This window comes from Phyllobates terribilis, unplaced genomic scaffold (assembly GCF_046119375.1).
Source record: "Phyllobates terribilis strain yellow unplaced genomic scaffold, ASM4611937v1 Scaffold_5__5_contigs__length_657084704, whole genome shotgun sequence".
NCBI lineage: Eukaryota > Metazoa > Chordata > Amphibia > Anura > Dendrobatidae > Phyllobates > Phyllobates terribilis.
Window position 1 is genome coordinate 454,289,636 of NW_027362765.1, and position 18,422 is coordinate 454,308,057.

Sequence of the window (18,422 nt, forward strand, 5' to 3'; positions counted from 1 at the left end):
CTGAGCTCAGATACAGAGAAGCAGATAAAAGGTGGGAGCCATCTTAGTCAGAGGTAGTTCAGAGAAGGGAGAGAGAGCTGACAGGGAGCCGAGGCTCAGCCTGAGCTCAGCTCCACGAGGCAGGCCTAGAGGGAAGGCCGGGGCCAGAGAGGAGAAGAGGAGAAGGAGAAGGAAGGAAGGAGAAGAGATAGAGGAGTGGAAGGGCTCCAGAAACAAGAAGGCAGAAGAGACCCTAAGAGAGCAGAATGGACAGCAACCGTTGCAAACCCACGTTATATCGGGTGAAGGGTCAGGCTGTGGAAGGGTACCGGATTCCCAAGTTGGTGGAGGTAAATCATCTCTCAGCCAAGAACCGGAGGTCGTGATCATCTATTGGTGCGACCCCCCGCCAAACCTGCTAGGAAGACACCATATAGGATAGCGGGAAGCGGAGGCCAACGCTTACCCGACACGGTCCGCAGTAGCTGGACAGAATTTTGGTCACTGGTGGGGCACGAGAGGCCAGAGAAAGGACAGAAGGGGGTCCTGTGCCATACTCCTGAATTGCCTGGGGGTTGACCGAGCTCCTCACCTGGTGGACGCAGCACGGCTTGGGCAGTCATTGCTGACAGAAGTGACATGGATAACAACTGTGAGTAAAAACCCTGGACTGCACCATTGGACTCAGTGTGATCTTTGCTGCGCCTGCACCATCACCCCCAGCATCCACCTACACTGCCCTGAGGCTACACTCTTCCCGTGGGGAGTTATCCTACCCCTGTGCTGTACACCACCACCAGCCTCAGCGGTCTGCCTTGCAGCGGCGGTTATCCCTGACCGCAATCCACGGGTGGCGTAGTCGGACATTCAAAACACTGATAAATAGACTGCCGCCATTTGGTCTGACCACCCTGAGCCACGGGATCGGGTTGCCACTACTACCCCCATCAGCACCGTACACCAGAAGGCCCGGTTCCGGGTACCCCACGGCCCAGGGGGCGAGTCAGCTTTGGCGTAGTCGGCAGGATTGTGACCAACCCACCACAAACGAGTATTGCGTGCCTGAAAAGAGACTGTTTCACTGTACTGAAAACGGCGCCCGCCCCGGCAGAACGGGCGCCATAATGTGCGCGCCAAAAGAAAACAGGAAGCCACCTCCCATCGTGGGTCAGGTCCCAGAATGGCGCCAAAGAAGGAGCCCACCCCCAACAGCCATGAGTGCGGCTGTAGAGATGTCCATCAAGGTGGGGGGGGCTGCCCCTGAGAGTGATTGTCAGCAGATTGCCCCAGGACCACCCCCAACAGGGGCAGAAAGAGAAGAAAACCGGGGGGCAGGGTGTGGTTTGGATCAGTCTCGCCAGATCACACCCGGAGATGGAGAGGAGCATCAACTCCAGCACCCTGGCAAACGGCCTGCTGCAGGCCGAGGCGACCCCGTACAGCCTCACGGAGCTGATGGCTCAGCTCCCCGCAGAAGACCCTGAATTCCTGCGGACAGCGCTGGAGGAGTTGGACCGGAGGATGGTCCAGGCGCAGAGGGAAGTCATTGCCGGATGGAGGGAGGAGATGGCCCGGCGGGTCGCGACCCGGCAGCAAGAAACGCTGCCAGCACCCGGCAGTGCACCTGCCCCCGAGGATAGAGAGAGGAGACCGGAGGCCGAAAGCAGCGCTGCCGCGGAGGCAGGTAAGGAAGACACCCCTGCCCCGGGTCCTGACACCGAAGGCTTACCTCTGGGTCCCGCCGTGGAGCCAGAAGTCCCGGGAGCCGCTGCAGCTTCCATGCTCCCGCCGCCGGTACGTAGGCCCCAAGCCGCGAACACCACCGCTGAGCCACGCCCCACGTTGTGCCCCCTGACCCCGGAGGTGGTCGGAAGCGGCCCGCTCCAGGCCCGGTCGCAAGGCCTGACCTTCCCAGGCGCCTCCCAACCGCGTGCGCCCCCGGTCCTGAAGCCACCACCCCTTGGGACTGACCTGTACAGCCAGCTCGCCGGACTCGATGGAGAGCCGGTCCCTGTACCAGAGGGGTGGGTCCACCGTTGTCTCCGGGTGGGCCTGTCAGCAGAGGACGGAGCCCTGCTTCATCCGCTCCTGCCTGCTCCACCACCCGTTGATGTCCCCAAGCTCCCGAGTGAAGAGGTCCAGTACGAGTGGGACCAGGCCGGGGAGGACCTCATGGGGTTCTTGCAGGAGACGCGGGCGGCCGCAGCCTGCAGGCGGGAGTTCTGTCACCGACAGGTGGCGCAGTTGGAGAAGGAGAGGCGGGTGCGGCGCCAGAGGCATGAGCAGCTGCAGGCCCGGAGCGCGGAACAGAAAATGCGCGCCCGGCGAGACCCCCAAACCGCACGCAGTCCCAGAATCATAGGGACCGTGGTGAAATTCCAACAAGCGGAGGGGTTGGGTTTCATCAGAGATCCGACGACGGACACGGATGTATTTGTTACCAGGAGGGACGTAGAGAGCCGCCTGCCAGAAGGTCACCAGGGGCGGGATCTGTTCCCGGGAGATCGGGTGTCCTACACCAGACACAGAGGTCTGCGAGGGTGGTACGCCCTTATCATCCGGAGGGAGGAAGAGGAGAAACACTACCCTGAGCATTACTACCCAGATGACCCGGACGGGTCTGGAGAATATTATGAGGAGGAAAAAGGTGCGCAAGGAGGACACCGCTACTGAGGAGCAGCAGCGTACAAATGTATATAGTTACCCGTCAGGGTAAAGAGACTGTTACATAGAGTTACCCGACATCGGGTCAGTTAAAACCGGCTGAGGACTAGGAGCAGCCAACTTAGTGAACTATCCGGCCGAGGACTGGGAGCGGTCAACTTTGTATATATTTGCACTTCTGAAAGTGCCCCCTACTGGTTTTATAGGAAACTACAACAACTGACCTCAGAACAAAAACCCGTTAGAGGTGGCCGAAGATGAGGTCCAGCAGCTGGATCAGCTATGCCCTGCAGCCATCCCAGGGCCTACGTTGAGGGTTTACGAACGGGTCCCTCCTGTTAAAAGTTTTGCCAAGTTTGCATTCTATGGAAAAATGGACACCTGGTCGCAAGTTGCACAGTGGCCAGTGAAGAAGAGAATTTACTTAAAAAAATGTTTTACTTGAAAAAGTTTTATATATAGAATTGTTATATATGCTGCTAGGAGAGTTACATGATATTGAGAATGTTTTGCATGATGGCTGATAAAAGAGTTCCGGTGATATTAAAGATGCAGTATAATGTTTTGAAAAAAAAAACAAAAAAAAACAAAACTTTAATTCTGCATGTCTTGTAAATCAAATGTTTTTGCTCTTTTCCAGCCCGAGGACGTGCTGTGGTTTACCAGGGGGGAATGTAGCGCCCCGAGGGTTCGGTTGCTGCAGGGGTATTGCACCTCAACCAGAGGTGTGATATTCCACTCCCGGGTAAGGATGGAGTGTGGACCAGGGCTCAGTTAGCTGCATACACACACTCACCCCATTTCCGGGGGACAGCTCGACGGTGCTCCCATTTATGCAGGCACAACTGACCATGTCCCTGGCTGGAGTGGGGAGGGGGGAGAGAACCCAGTGATGTAGGAGCAGAGGGGATGGTTTCTGGAGCATAGGAAGGAGCTCATTGGGTACAGGTCACCTGAGCTCAGATACAGAGAAGCAGATAAAAGGTGGGAGCCATCTTAGTCAGAGGTAGTTCAGAGAAGGGAGAGAGAGCTGACAGGGAGCCGAGGCTCAGCCTGAGCTCAGCTCCACGAGGCAGGCCTAGAGAGAAGGCCGGGGCCAGAGAGGAGAAGAGGAGAAGGAGAAGGAAGGAAGGAGAAGAGACAGAGGAGTGGAAGGGCTCCAGAAACAAGAAGGCAGAAGGGACCCTATGAGAGCAGAATGGACAGCAACTGTTGCAAACCCACGTTATATCGGGTGAAGGGTCAGGCTGTGGAAGGGTACCGGATTCCCAAGTTGGTGGAGGTAAATCATTCCTCAGCCAAGAACCGGAGGTCGTGATCATCTATTGGTGCGGCCCCCCGCCAAACCTGCTAGGAAGGCACCATATAGGATAGCGGGAAGCGGAGGCCAACGCTTACCTGACACGGTCCGCGGTAGCTGGACAGAAGTTTGGTCACTGGTGGGGCCAGAGAAAGGACAGAAGGGGGTCCTGTGCCATACTCCTGAATTGCCTGGGGGTTGACCGAGCTCCTCACCTGGTGGACGCAGCACGGCTTGGGTAGTCATTGCTGACAGAAGTGACATGGATAACAACTGTGAGTAAAAACCCTGGACTGCACCATTGGACTCAGTGTGATCTTTGCTGCGCCTGCACCATCACCCCCAGCATCCACCTACACTGCCCTGAGGCTACACTCTTCCCGTGGGGAGTTATCCTACCCCTGTGCTGCACACCACCACCAGCCTCAGCGGTCTGCCTTGCAGCGGCGGTTATCCCTGACCGCAATCCACGGGTGGCGTAGTCGGACATTCAAAACACTGATAAATAGACTGCCGCCATTTGGTCTGACCACCCTGAGCCACGGGATCGGGTTGCCACTACTACCCCCATCAGCACCGTACACCAGAAGGCCGGGTTCCGGGTACCCCACGGCCCAGGGGGCGAGTCATTTGCACCTAATTTTTTGAAATGTGGAGACTCCTGGTTGGGTCCCCATTTGGTGTGTTTCCTGTAGTGGAAGGTGTGTCAGTCCCCATTATACTATTTCTACTCTGGTGAAATTGATGCCACTTTAGTGGTGTGTGGCAATATTTTTTGAAATGGGGAGACTCTAAGTTGGGTCTCCTTCATGTGTGTTGCCAGTAGCAGTAGGGCTCCCAGACTGACAGGCCTTCACTTACCTTCAGTCAACTACCTGTGTTACTATCCTTAAATGTTTCTAGTAATAGTAGTCTACAAAGCTGATATTTGTGCCACCTGAGTGTGGCTGAGCAGAAAAGCAGCTTGAGATGTTGCATATGGTATCAGGACTCCCAACAAAGCAGGCCTACACCGATGCCTCACCCACTTCGTCCTAATTTGAAGTTAAATTTGAAGTTAAAAAGCTGTAAATGCCCAGACCCTGATACATCATGCATGGCCCATAGTTGACTGCTGCTCTGCCATTATAAAATTTGTACTGTGGGTCAATTGATGCCACTTTTCCTGGTGTTTGCCCCTAATTTTAGCTGTTTTGCCAGCTTTCGGGCGCCTTAGAAGGTGTTGTGTATGCGTTGGGTTTTGCCTCCCATTAAATGCAATGGGGTTCGGATATGTTGGCCAAACTGTTCAGCGAACACTGGGAAATTCGTCAATCTGAACCAAATCGAACCTTGAAAGGTTTGCTTATCTCTGCTAGTCAGGACATTTGGGAATCTGAAACAATAGTCACTGTGAATTCTAAGTTTCAGATCAATTAAGGAATAAAATTAATGACTGACATCCACAGTGAAAAATGGGGAGAGGGGCGGCTCCTGGCACCCACCTAGTGAACAACGTACTCACGTTCACTTACTTGACTTTGTATGATAGAAATAAGTTGGTAAGCCAAGATTTCTCTATTTTTCCATATTTCGACTCCAGCTCCGATTTGTTCATCAATTTGCCAATAAACAAATGTACTCAAGAAAATAGCAACTTCACTGCTCTGTTTTTTCTTGTTTTGTCTTGTTTTTTATATAAATGGGTGCCATAGATTAATAAAACATGACATATATTTGTATTATTGATATTTCTAAATTTGTCTAAATTCCTAAGTTAGACATTTAATTAACCAATATTAATAATGGATACAACTTTTTTAAAGCTGGACTCAGAGCAAGTACATTTTAGCAACTCTGACTTCACCCAAAAATAGTTTGAATCAGAACTCCCTAGCACTGGAAATAAACAATAATTAAAATTAAGCCACCCCTTCTTCTGTAGGTAGTTGTAAAAGTCCCCAGAGCTCACGAATTCCAGCCTGAGGAGCAAATGCTGCTGTTACACAGAGCTGACATAAAGGTATATTATCAGATTATTCTACCTACATGTTTATTACAGATTATGACACCTTTTATGGTTATAGTCTACATGATAGATGCTTGATTGCAGAGTTGTATCTAGGTTTTCTGGCACCCCGGGGCAAGAATTCAGTTTGGTGCCCCCCATAGCCCAAACAAATATGGGATTTGCACACTTAGTCACGTGCCGATGAGCTGCTGTCCCTAAGCAGAAAGAGAAGCTCGTTGTCACGTGACAGTAAGATTGAAAATCGCATATGAGTTAAGTGGCCATGTGATGACTGCTGGAACAAGCAAGCAGATCTGAATCCTGGCCACATTCCAACTAGACTTGTCCGGCCTCGCTCAATTCATTTTCATTGAGTGAGGCCACACATGTCTAGTTGGTACGTGACCACATGTATGCAAATCACCAGCACGAGAAAATGCTGACAGTGAAGTGCGCACTGTGAGAATTCAGAAGCCTGCAGTCACATAGAGTGACTGCAGACTCATCAAAAACTTGGACAACCCTTTAATGCGCCTAACATAAATAAAAATGAGAATTAGTCAGTATCACAAAAAAAACATTTACATTCAGATACCTTATTTATTTATTTTATTTTACTCACTAATATAGCGCCATTAATTCCACAGCGCTTTACAGACATTATCGGCACTGTCCCCATTGGGGCTCACAATCTAGACTCCCTATCAGTATGTCTTTGGAGTGTAGGAGGAAACCAGAGAATCTGGGGGAAACCCACGCAAACACGGGAAGAACATGCAAGATGTTGTCTCTGAAGTCATTCTCTTTCTTTTCTTCTTCATCTTGTCCAGACGCCATTGTGACGCTCGCAAGCCCTGCCCTGGGAAGAGGTTGGGGTACTGGGAGCCGGGTCAGATGTTGAGGGGGGGGGATGCAGCCGTGGCCTGGACCCGTTCCGTGCCCAGGGCGGTCACATTAAAAATGATGTTAGGGCTTTCCGGGTTGAGTGGTAATTGTCGACTACGCCACCTGTGGTGTCTGGTGATGAGCCACCAGCGCCTCTACAGTCCGCTGAGGCCCGGTGTCATGGCGGTTAAAGTTCTCGCTGCTCCCCACAGGCGGAGCGAGGCCTCAGGGCAGGCAAGGCAGGATAGAGGGGGGTTAGTAGTGCGGGGAGAGTACGGGCACCGCGACGCGTGGTATGGCGCGTAATGAGCAGTCCGGAGGCCATAGGGGTGAACTTCCAAGGCTTTACTCACAGTTCTCTCAAGCAGCGCAAGGCTTCTCCCTGCTCCTCGCGGAGTCCTGCGGCCACCAGGGACGGAGGTCCGACTACCTCCAAGAAAGTCCAGTGTGAGGTAGCATCCCTACACCAGAGTGTTCCTGCACTACAGACTTTACCCTTTCCTGTCTGTGCGTGTGTAGATAGGCCGGGTCTCCCTCTGAGCTCCTCTCAGGTGTAGGGCTCGGGTGGCAATTCCTCTCCATCCGAAGCCCGGCGGGATCCTCAGGGCCTAACCGGGCTTTCCCGTCCTGGACATAGAGTACGAGGTCGGGTGTCAGGGGCCGGTACCCCTCTTGCAGCCGGAATCCCTCTGAATAGATTAGGTAGGCGTGCTCCGCTCCGTCCGCATCCTCCCCGGGACCCATTTGCTATGGAGCCACACTCTAAAGCTCCCGGGCCTTCTTGATCCTGGTCCTTGGCCGGGTTGAGACATTCCTTGTCTGCAACCTTCCTCTCATCCCATAGATCAGGGTACGAGGGCTGTGTCCCATACCGGTGCAGGCCCACACAGGATCTGCGCTCCCGGAGGGAAGTCACTTTACACACAGTATTTTGACAGCACAGTACGACTACTTGACAGAAAGACTGCCAGAGACCACACAGGTCTGAAGGACTGGACTCTGCACTAGGCAGACAGGAACCACCAGAAGACGAACCGAAGAAGAACCAAGATCAAAGATGGCATTCTATTAAATATGAAATTAGAAGTGTCACTAACTAACTGTTCCTCCACCCACACCCACTAACTGGTTCCTACCACTTTGTGTTCCCCAGTATCCCTGTAACCAGGGGAACCGCACCTAGTGCATATTAGCTCCCTCTGGTGGAAATGTGGTGTTGGATGCAAAAGGCTAGGTCACTACCATCACACTGGCCTTACCTCAGAGGAGGAACACCACACTCCATTAAAGAAGTGCTGCATTCCTGTGGCGGTCGAACCCTCAGGGGCGCCACACCATGATGAGTTTTCTCATCCACAGCTCTTCTCTGCAGATATCCACACGATGCCCTTACAGATAGCAATGTCGTTATAATGCTCCTTAATAAAAGTATCTGCCATACGCTGAGCCCTGGAATAAATAATTGACCCTCACTGTATTCCCTGCACAAAATATGACCCCCACACTGTCCCTCTTATGGTACATTTCCTCCACACTGCCCTTTCCTTTCCATACTGGGCCCCCTCTTCACACTGTCCTATCACACTGTGTCCCCCCTCTGGGGCCGAGTCACTATACTATGCTCCCTCACCACACTCCCCCTCCTTGGCATACAATCTTACTATCCCTTCCTGGCTGTGTAAGGTTGTTCACCCATGCTACCCACCTGCACACACACACTACTCAGTCTCTATTCTGTGCCCACTCACACTTTTCTCCCCCCCATAATGTCTCCTCACACTATTCTTTTCAATAGTCTCCTCACATGTTTCCCCTCTTTCATACATTTACCCTCTCACTTTCCATACTGCCTCCTCACACATCCCCCTCGACTCCCCATACTGTGTCTGCACACATCCCATCACACTAGCTCCCCATACTGTGTCCACATACATTTTCTCCTCGCTCCTCATACTGTGTCCACACCCATCCCCCCACTCACCATACTGCGTCTGCACCCTTCCCCCCATGCATGCCACCCATCTCACTCCTTGCTCCTCATATTGTGTCTTCAAATTTCTGCTTGTGTCTTCAATATTTGCATATGATTAGTTATGCAGATTCTTGTCATGTCACTGTATTGTTACTTTTTTGCTAAAAATCGAAATTTTAATTTTTATTATTTTGTTAGTATTTTGTAAATCCACCTTTGGCCTCCAACACTGCCTGAATCCTTCTGGGCATTCTCTCGATCTGATTCAAGCATGTCTCGGTCAAAATATGATCCTGGGTCTCTTCTACACGTTCTCAAAGTTGGTGCATACTGGTCGACTCACTTGGGTATGTATATATTGTTGCCCTTTTGCTCGTCAGTGTAGGATTTAGAACGCTAAAAGGGCCCATACATCTGACCAACATGTGGGGGGGGGGATGTCCAGGTCCAAATCTTGCACCAGGTCTTATTGTACTCTAGTTACGCCACTGTTTGCAGGTAAACAGCTGTCTCACCTGTAAGACCTTGCGGCTGATCGTAATGGTTTTTATTCCATGTGAGTACTGAGAACATGTCTATTAGAGTGACATGGCTCATGTATAACTTATATATGGGCAGATGTAATAGGGGTACATTGGGACTAGATATACTTTTAATTCCATGGGTTTAGCAGTTCATTTGTTGTGACTTAGACAATCCTATGTGAGCCTCGTATGTTATGCAGCAGACACCGGTCATATATGATACTGTGATTTTGCACTTGTAGACGCTTCACATTGCCGGGTAAATATAGCAGCGAATTGTGAGAAAAAAATGTCTCTTGTGAGTAATTTCATTTTGACATCAGAAGGCACTATGTCTGGATTGTAGGTAGCGACAGACTGCGCCCTCCAAGATCTGATGCAATCAGGTCTGTACAATATGGTTTTAGTAATTTCTAATCTCTTTGTGCGTCACATACCATCTAATAAGAGCTGTGTGAGACAGATGTATGTATGTGAATGGGAAATAAGCGCGGTGACTATACAGTGAGTCGGCAGCAGGATGGTCACAATGCTGAGTATTCTTACATATATCACCGCAGAGCGTTACACCCTGAGTGTCAATAGGGCTTATGTACACTTCAGCCTCCGAGTTGTATGGAGCCATAATACAATGCCCATAGAAGTTTATGGGACTCTAATGTACCTTCATGTTTTTAATTTCAGCTTTAAAAAAAGTGTGTGCCGTGTTTTGTAGCAAGTCAGACAAGGGAGGAATACTACAATAAAAGCATGGCTAGTAGTTGTCTATGGTGAAAATACTTGGTGTGCCTCCTGCATTCAGCCCCTTTGCACGCCTCTCTGTCTTGTGTTCAGGGCCGGGACAAGTTATTTTGGGGCCCAAAGCACATGAGCCAAATTGCGGCCTGTTCCCTGACAGAAAAAGCTGCACTTGTGAGTGACATGCTGCACAATTTATTTTTTGCACATTGTGGATTAAAGAAGTTGTCCACTACTTTATTCCCCTCTCCCAATGTATCCCCCCTTGGGCCCCTAAGACTTCTTGTAAATACCTTCTATTGCAGATAATGCCTGTGAGCGGCGCTATCGGTGGCCGATCTGTCTTAGGGGCCCCGGGGTGATACATGGGGGGGGGATATAAAGTAGTGGACAACCCCTTTAATGCTTTGCTTAAGCTGCGTCATTTGACTCACAGAGTGTGACCCCATTCATTACACCACAACAATAATAAATACATAGTTTACATACACCGGCAGCATTTTTCCTTTCTTGGCCTTGTTTCAGAGAATATGAATGATAACAAAAAAAACTTTTTCTCAATCATGGTTATTGGTTGGGTGAAGCCATTTATTGTCAAACTACTGTGTTTTTTCTCTTTTTAAACCTTAATGACAACCAAAAACAACCAAATGACCCTGATCAAAAGTTCACATACCCCAGTTCTTAATACCGTGTATTGCCCCCTCTAACATCAATGACAGCTTGAAGTCTTTTGTGGTAGTTGTGGATGAGGTTCTTTAATTTCTCAGATGGTGAAGCTGCCAATTCTTCTTAGCAAAAAGCCTCCAGTTCCTGTAAATTCCCGGTCTGTCTAGCATGAACTGCGCGCTTGAGATCTCCCCAGAGTGGCTCAATGATATTGAAGTCAGGAGACTGAGATGGCCACTCCAGAACCTTCACTCTGTTCTGCTGTAGCCAATGACAGGTCAATTTGACCTTGTGTTTTGGATCATTGTCATGTTGGAATGTCCAAGTAGGTCCCATGCGCAGCTTCCAGGCTGATGAGTGCAAATTTGCTTCCAGTATTTGCTGATAATGTGCTGCATTCATCTTTCCTTCAACTTTTACCAAGTTCCCTGTGCCTTTGTAGCTCACACATCCCCAAAACATCAGCGATCCACCTCCGTGCTTTACTGTAGGAATGGTGTTCCTTTCATCATAGGCCTTGTTGACCTCTCTCCAAATGTAACGTTTATGGTTGTGGCCAAAAAGTTCAATTTTGGTCCCATCACTCCAAATTACCTTGTACCAGATGTTTTGAGACTTGTCTCTGTGCTGTTTGGCGTATTGTAAGCGAGATACTTTGTGGCATTTGCGCAGTAATGGCTTTCTTCTGCCGACTCGACCATGCAGCCCATTTTTCTTCAAGTGCCTCCTTATTGTGCATCTTGAAACAGCCACACTGCTAGTTTTCAGAGAGTCCTGAATTTCAGCTGATGTTATTTGTGGGTTTTTCTTTGCATCCAGAACAATTTTCCTGGCAGTTGTGGCCGAAATTTCTGTTGGTCTACCTGACTGTGGTTTGGTTTTTACAGAGCCCCTAATTTTCTGTTTGTTAATCATAGTTTGAACGTTGCTGACTGGCATTATCAATTCCTTAGATATTTTTTTGTATCCCTTTCCTGTGTTATACAGTTCAACTACCTTTTCCCGTAAATCCGCTGACAATTCCTTTGCTTTCCCCATGATTCACAATCCAGAACCATCAGTGGCAGGATGAAAGATGCAAGAGTCTGTCTGGATCCCAGAAACTCACTCAGCTTTTATGCACACACACTGATTACAAACAAACAGGTCACAGGGGAGGATGTTACCTTTAGTGGCCACTCAAACCCATTTGTGTCAAATTCTGTGCATGCTATCAGGCCAAAATCACTAGGGTATGTGAACTTTTGATCAGAGTCATTTGGATGTTTTTTGTTGTCATTAAGATTTAAAAAGAGAAAACACAGTAGTTTGACAATAAATGGCTTCACCCAACAAATAACCATGAGGAAAAATTCTGCCAGGGTATGTAAACTTTTGAGCACAACTGTATAATAATATAGGAGGATGCTGCATATAATAAGGGACAACATTGTAATATGTAATAATTTGCCTCTGCAGAGTTTACTGACCCAATGTCATTGGTTCCTCATCTTGCCATCAGATCCACACACCTTGCCCCTGAAGTAATCCATGTGCCTCTTTAATATTTAATCCCCCCCCCCCACTTAATATTGAACGAGCCGCTGATATACTCAACTGTATCTATGTAAAGACGTGGATAAAAGTGAAGGCAGGGCCGCCATCAGGGCATTACAGTCTTTACTGGTGTATGGGGCCCGGTGAGCAGAGAGGGCCTGGTCGGGGTCCTCGGACGCAGGTTCACTTTAAATCTATTGCCGTGCGGGAAGGCGGCTGAAGTCAATGTGCACATCGCTCGTGTATGACGTCACGGTCATGCGCCAGCAATCGTCCTTCCAGTGATGGGAGAGCTTTTTTAAACTTTTTTTTTTTAAAGCCGCACCAGGACAGGATGATGAACAACGAGGGCAGAATGGAGACACATTTGGGGGCAGAAAGGAGACACATTTGGGAGCAGAAAGGTGACACATTTGGGGGCAGAAAGGAGACACATTTGCGGGCAGAAAGGAGACACATTTGGGGGCAGAATGGAGAGACAATGGGGGGCAGAATGGAGAGACAATGGGGGCAGAATGGAGAAACATTTGGGGGCAGAATGGAGAGACATTTGGGGACAGAATGGAGAGACATTTGGTGGCAGAATGGAGAGACATTTGGGGCAGAAAGGAGAAACATTTTGGGTCAGAATGGAGAGACATTTGGGGGCAGAAAGGAGACACATTTGGAGGCAGAAAGGAGTCACATTTGAGGGCAGAAAGGAGTCACATTTGGGGGCAGAAAGGAGACACATTTGGGGGCAGAAAGGAGACACATTTGGGAGTAGAAAGGAGACACATTTGGGGGCAGAAAGGAAACACATCTGGGGGCAGAATGGAGAGACAATGGGGGCAGAATTGAGAGACAGTGGGGGGCCGAATGGAGAGACAATGGGGGGCAGAATGGAGAGAGTTTTGGGGCAGAATGGAGAGACATTTAGGGGCAGAAAGGAGACACATTAGGGAGCAGAAATGAGACACATTTGAGGGCAGAAGGGAGACACATTTGGGAGCAGAATGGAGACCCATTTGGGGGCAGAATGAAGAGACAATGGGGGGGGCAAAATGGAGAGACATGGGGGGGGCAGAATAGAGAGACATGGGGGTCCAGAATGGAGTACATATGAGAGCATGATGTGGGACATTATTATTGTAGGGGTTAATTAAAGGATATTATTAATGCTGTGATGTATTTTATTTTTGAGGATACTGTTTTCAGTAAGGGGGGTCCTGTAACTGTGCAGGGCGGCACCATGTCGCTTTTTTTTCTTCATCCGGTGTAGTGTAGAAGTTGGGGAAAATTGGGGAATGTGGTCTGTAAGCTTCTCTAGATAACTGTGTTATTTTATACAGAGAAAAGTCTTGGCTAGAAGAGGTTATGGCGGTCTGCGCTGGATGAAGAGGAAAAGCGAAGATTAAGGACTTCATCTAGAGAAATCACCGGTGAGTCAGTGTGTTATCTGTACACTGACACTATATACTACATACTATACACAGGGCTCCGGTGTATAATGACACTTAGGGTAATATTAGTATTCTGTTTTTTTTTTATTACTGAACAGTATTGTAGTATTCGGTAACTGTGGTGGTAACGTGATCTGGTCATGGTGTGGTGGTATTTGTCCCTTGTATGTGGTATTATTCGGTCATTATGTGGTGGTAATATGTGATCTGGTTATGGTGTGGTGGTATTTGTCCCTTGTATGTGATATTATTCGGTCACTATGTGGTTGTAATATGTGATCTGGTCACGGTGTGGCAGTATTTGTCCCTTGTATGTGGTATTATTTGATCACTATGGTGGTAATATGTGATATGGTCATGGTGTGACAGTATTTGTCCCTTGTATGTGATATTATTCGGTCACTATGTGGTGGTAATATGTGATATGGTCATGGTGTGACGGTATTTGTCCCTTGTATGTGATATTATTGGTCATTTTAAAAAATGTATGTGATACATTCCCTAAATAAAAATATACTAAAAAGAGTATTGGGTATTATAAGAAATGTTTAATAGGTTAGAGTAGAGTTGGGCCTGGCCAGAAGAGTCTCCTTGTCGTGGTGGTAGCTTAAAAAATCTTTTGCCGAAAACAAAAGCTGATGGCTATGTATGTGATATGGTGTTCGATGGTAACTGTTAATGTGTGATTGGAGAGGACGTGGTGCAGAAAGTAGAGTTTTTCCAAGAGTGGGCGGTGGAAGGTTCGAGGGATGGAGGCGGAGCCTAGGCGGAGTCTCAAGGAGGCCTGAAATTCCTGGTGGCAGCCCTGAGTGAAGGAATTATAAAATGGAATGTATTAGCAATGGTGTATAAAGCAGTAGCCGGCCCGCTGCCCAGAAGTAAAGAAGAAGCTGTCAGGATGTCCCATTCCCCTTGGTGCACTGCTGATTGTCAGTGGCTGCCGAGGCTCAGACAAGACCGGTGAGTAGTGTCCGTTTTCTTCCTGAACCCCGGTCTTCACTGAGATAAGTGCACAGGGCCCTGAGGGGTGATAAGCCATGCTAGTGCCGCAATATTAATGATGATTTTTTTTCTAATTTTCCAATGCATAGAGCGCCACCAGAGTGGTGTGAGGTGCCGCCCTATGTGACTGACAACCTCCGCCTACCGACCCTCAGTTTCAGCCCTGCTTGTGCTCCCTTAATGTTCACTGGATTGAGGATAATTCAAAATATGCAGTCACTATTACTAAAATTACAACTGCTACATCAAAATAGAAATATAGTAACACCCCTAAGCTAAAAAATAAGTAAAGTAAGCTTTATTGTGACTTACTAACATACAATATATTCTCCCTTTTTGCACTTTGGGTAAACATGCTCTTGATCCATACTGCTAGGCAGATGTGGGTGCTTTATCCTAGGGCGACCTCTAGTGGAAAACTTGGTAAGTTATCCATACAGAACAACTTTTACAACACAGTTGAGCCGGCCATCAACCAGCTGTTTGTCTTTCTCTGGCAGATGCTTAGCTTAGAGGAAATCTGACATTGGGGGTCAGGACACCCGCATACACAATACATGGTAGGTCGGTCTCATCTGATACATCAGATTCAGTTAACATAAATCTAATGTGTATGACAAGCTTTAGGCCACGTTTACACATTCGTTCGTTCACACTATCAGTTTTTAGTCAGTATTTTACATCAGTATTTCTGTTTCAATGGTTTTTATTGGAATGTAAAGATTATTTAGAGGGTAGAGGAGGTAGGGAGGAAAATTAGGGAAGAGGAAAAAAAAAGGGGGATGGACGTAAATATTTATTAGGAAGGGGAAATTTGGGAAACAATAAGGTAAAGGGAAAATTGGAGAACTCAGATTAAAGTTGCATTTAGAACAATAATGAGAATAGTACAGAAAGAAAAACAATACATTTAACAATAAAAACATGCAAAATAATTGTGTATAATCAGTACTATATCAGTCAACAGTAGTGATGAGCGAGCATGCTCGCTACTGCTCTGTGCTCGCCTGAGCATTTCACTGCTCGAGATGCTTGGCGCTCGCCGAGTATTTCCGGGTTGCTCGGGCGGGAACTCGGGTCCCCTCCCTGCATGTTTGGTGCTCTTTACAGAGCCAATGAACATGCAGGGATTGCCTGACGTAGCCATGTTGGTTGTGGCATTACAGTGATTGGCTGGCCGCACAGCGTCATCAGGTCTATATCAAACCTGGCGCCACCATTCTCGTCACAGTCACTCTGGATCAGACAGTGTAGGGAGAGCAGCTGCTGTGTCAGGGAGAGATTTGATTGTGTATTAGGTAGTGTAGGGAGAAAAACCGTACATTACACATATCCATCTTAACAAACAGTCCTTCTGAGGACTAATCCATCTGCAGAGATATCAGGCAGGCAGGGTGTATAGGCAGGCAGTGTATATAGCAGACTGCAGTGCATATAGCACAAGAGGCTCCATTCCAATTCTGCCTTCTGCTCCTGTTAGATATTTCTATACAAAGGCCCAGGTCTCAGGGGCCAGGAATACTTTTCTTTGGATCTTAATCCTCATTATTTGCTTAAAAATCAATCCAGAGAACACCGTTTTTCTGTGCCATTTGCTTGTTTTGGGAGAGGTGTTGCTGCGTCAGGGACAGATTTGCTTGTGTATTAGGTAGTGTAATGAGAAAAACCGTACATTACACATATCCATCTTAACAAACAGTCCTTCTGAGGACTAATCCATCTGCAGAGATATCAGGCAGGCAGGGTGTATAGGCAGGCAGGCAGTGTATATAACAGACTGCAGTGCATATGTGGCACCCCAGGGGTCTGGTTTCCACAGTAATAGCAATATTACGTCTGAGAGCAGGTGGGAGGTCTCCTGGTCAGGAATCCTAAGCATGCCACATCTCCTGCCCAGTCCTGGGAGGGGAAGAACTTCCCCTATATAAACTAGGGGCTGAGGCAGGGTTAGAGAGAAGAAGGAAGAGAAAGAGAGGGAGAGAAAGAGAAGAAGAGGAGTCCCAGACAGAGACACAGTCTGGTCTGGAGTGAGGCAGCTATAGGGAAAGAGAGATCAGGAGCTCTGTGGGAGCCGTGCTAAAAGAGGTCAGGGGCTGGAAGCTGTAGAGCTCGCCCTGATTGAAGAGTTCTCACCGGACCCGGAGTCCGAGGCTGTGGGGACTAATCCTTACCCAGCAGCAGAAACAGACCGGCAGGGGATTTCAGGTCCTCTGGCCAAGAAACCCGAAGGCACGGTCACACGCAAGGGACCAGCACCGCCGTCGTGAAGCGGAAGCTACCAGAAGGCCCCGAGTCACCGGCCATACGGGTGAGCACCACACGGTACACTCAGGGACGTGGGCTACTTTTACCCGCCTCTAGCAAGGTAGCCAGAAGAGTACAATTAGTTGGGGAGGCCTACAACTCCGCCTGGCCAGGGGAGATCCCATCTGCTCACGGACTGACCAGGCCCCGATCGCTAGCCAGTACTCCGGGAGGGTCTATCTTTGCCACCAGTAAAGACCCTGAATTACACCGCACCGTCTCTGAGTGTTTCATCATCCACGTCCGCTGCCCTGAGGCCATACCCCTCCCGTTGGGGGTTATACCATCCACGCTGCACGACCGTACCACCGGCCTCAGCGGTCTGCCCTGCAGCGGCGGTTTCGTAACCGCATTCAACGGGTGGCGTAGTCGAACAATATCACATCTGCCACTAAAAACATCGCCACTTAGTTTGACACCCTGGGCACGGACCGGGTCACCGCCACGAGGACTACTATCCCCAACAGATCCGGCTCCGGGTATTCCCCTAACATGGCCCAGGGGGCGCGTCAACTTTGGCGTAGTCGGCAGGATTTCGTGCCCGCAACCACCGGGTACTGCGTGCCTGAAAAAGACTGTTAAACTTACCAGTGGTGAAGATTCCCGCCATCCGACGCCATCTTCTGCCTTCTTCCCGCCATCCGTGGAGTTTTCCCGCCATCCGACGCCATCTTCTGCCTTCTTCCCGCCATCCGTGGAGTTTTCCCGCCATTGGACGCCATCTTGAGGACGCCGCGCGGGAAGAAGAGGGGCGTGGACTCCGAAAGCGCGCGAGAACTGAAGCCCCGCCTCACGTCCGGACGTTGCGTAAGGTCCTGGAAGGAGCCGAGCAGACGCCGACGTCACAGGAGCGCGACGGAAGGTCCTCAACCCTGACGATCCACTGCGGAGCCGCGGCCTACGGAAGAGGATCATCGCAAGGTAGGCCACGGTCCACTAGGGGGGAGGAGGATGTCGGATACGGAGGAGAGCTTCACCGCCACAGCCACCGCCAGCGCCACCGCTGCTGCGGTCATGCCTTTCACCATGCCCTATATCCCGGGGGCAGCCTGGCTACCCCAGTACTCAGGGGAGTCACATACCCTAAATGACTTCAGAGAAAAGCTGGATAGCCTCTTGACCAGGTGTACCCCCTCACAGAAGAGCAAAAAGTGAGCATCCTGGTGGCTCAATTAACAGGGGCAGCCCAAAGGGAGGTAAAGTCCTGGCCACTTGGGAGGAGAAGGACTGTCGCAGAGATACTAGCCCGGCTGAAGGACACCTTTGATACCCGTACCTCAGCCGAGATCAAGCTTAGATTCTACGGGTGCAAGCAGCGAGCACATGAGAATATAAGGGACTATGCACTAAACCTACAAGAGGCCCTGAGAGCCATTAAGCAGGCTGACCCTGACGGCGTGGGAAACGAAGACAAGTT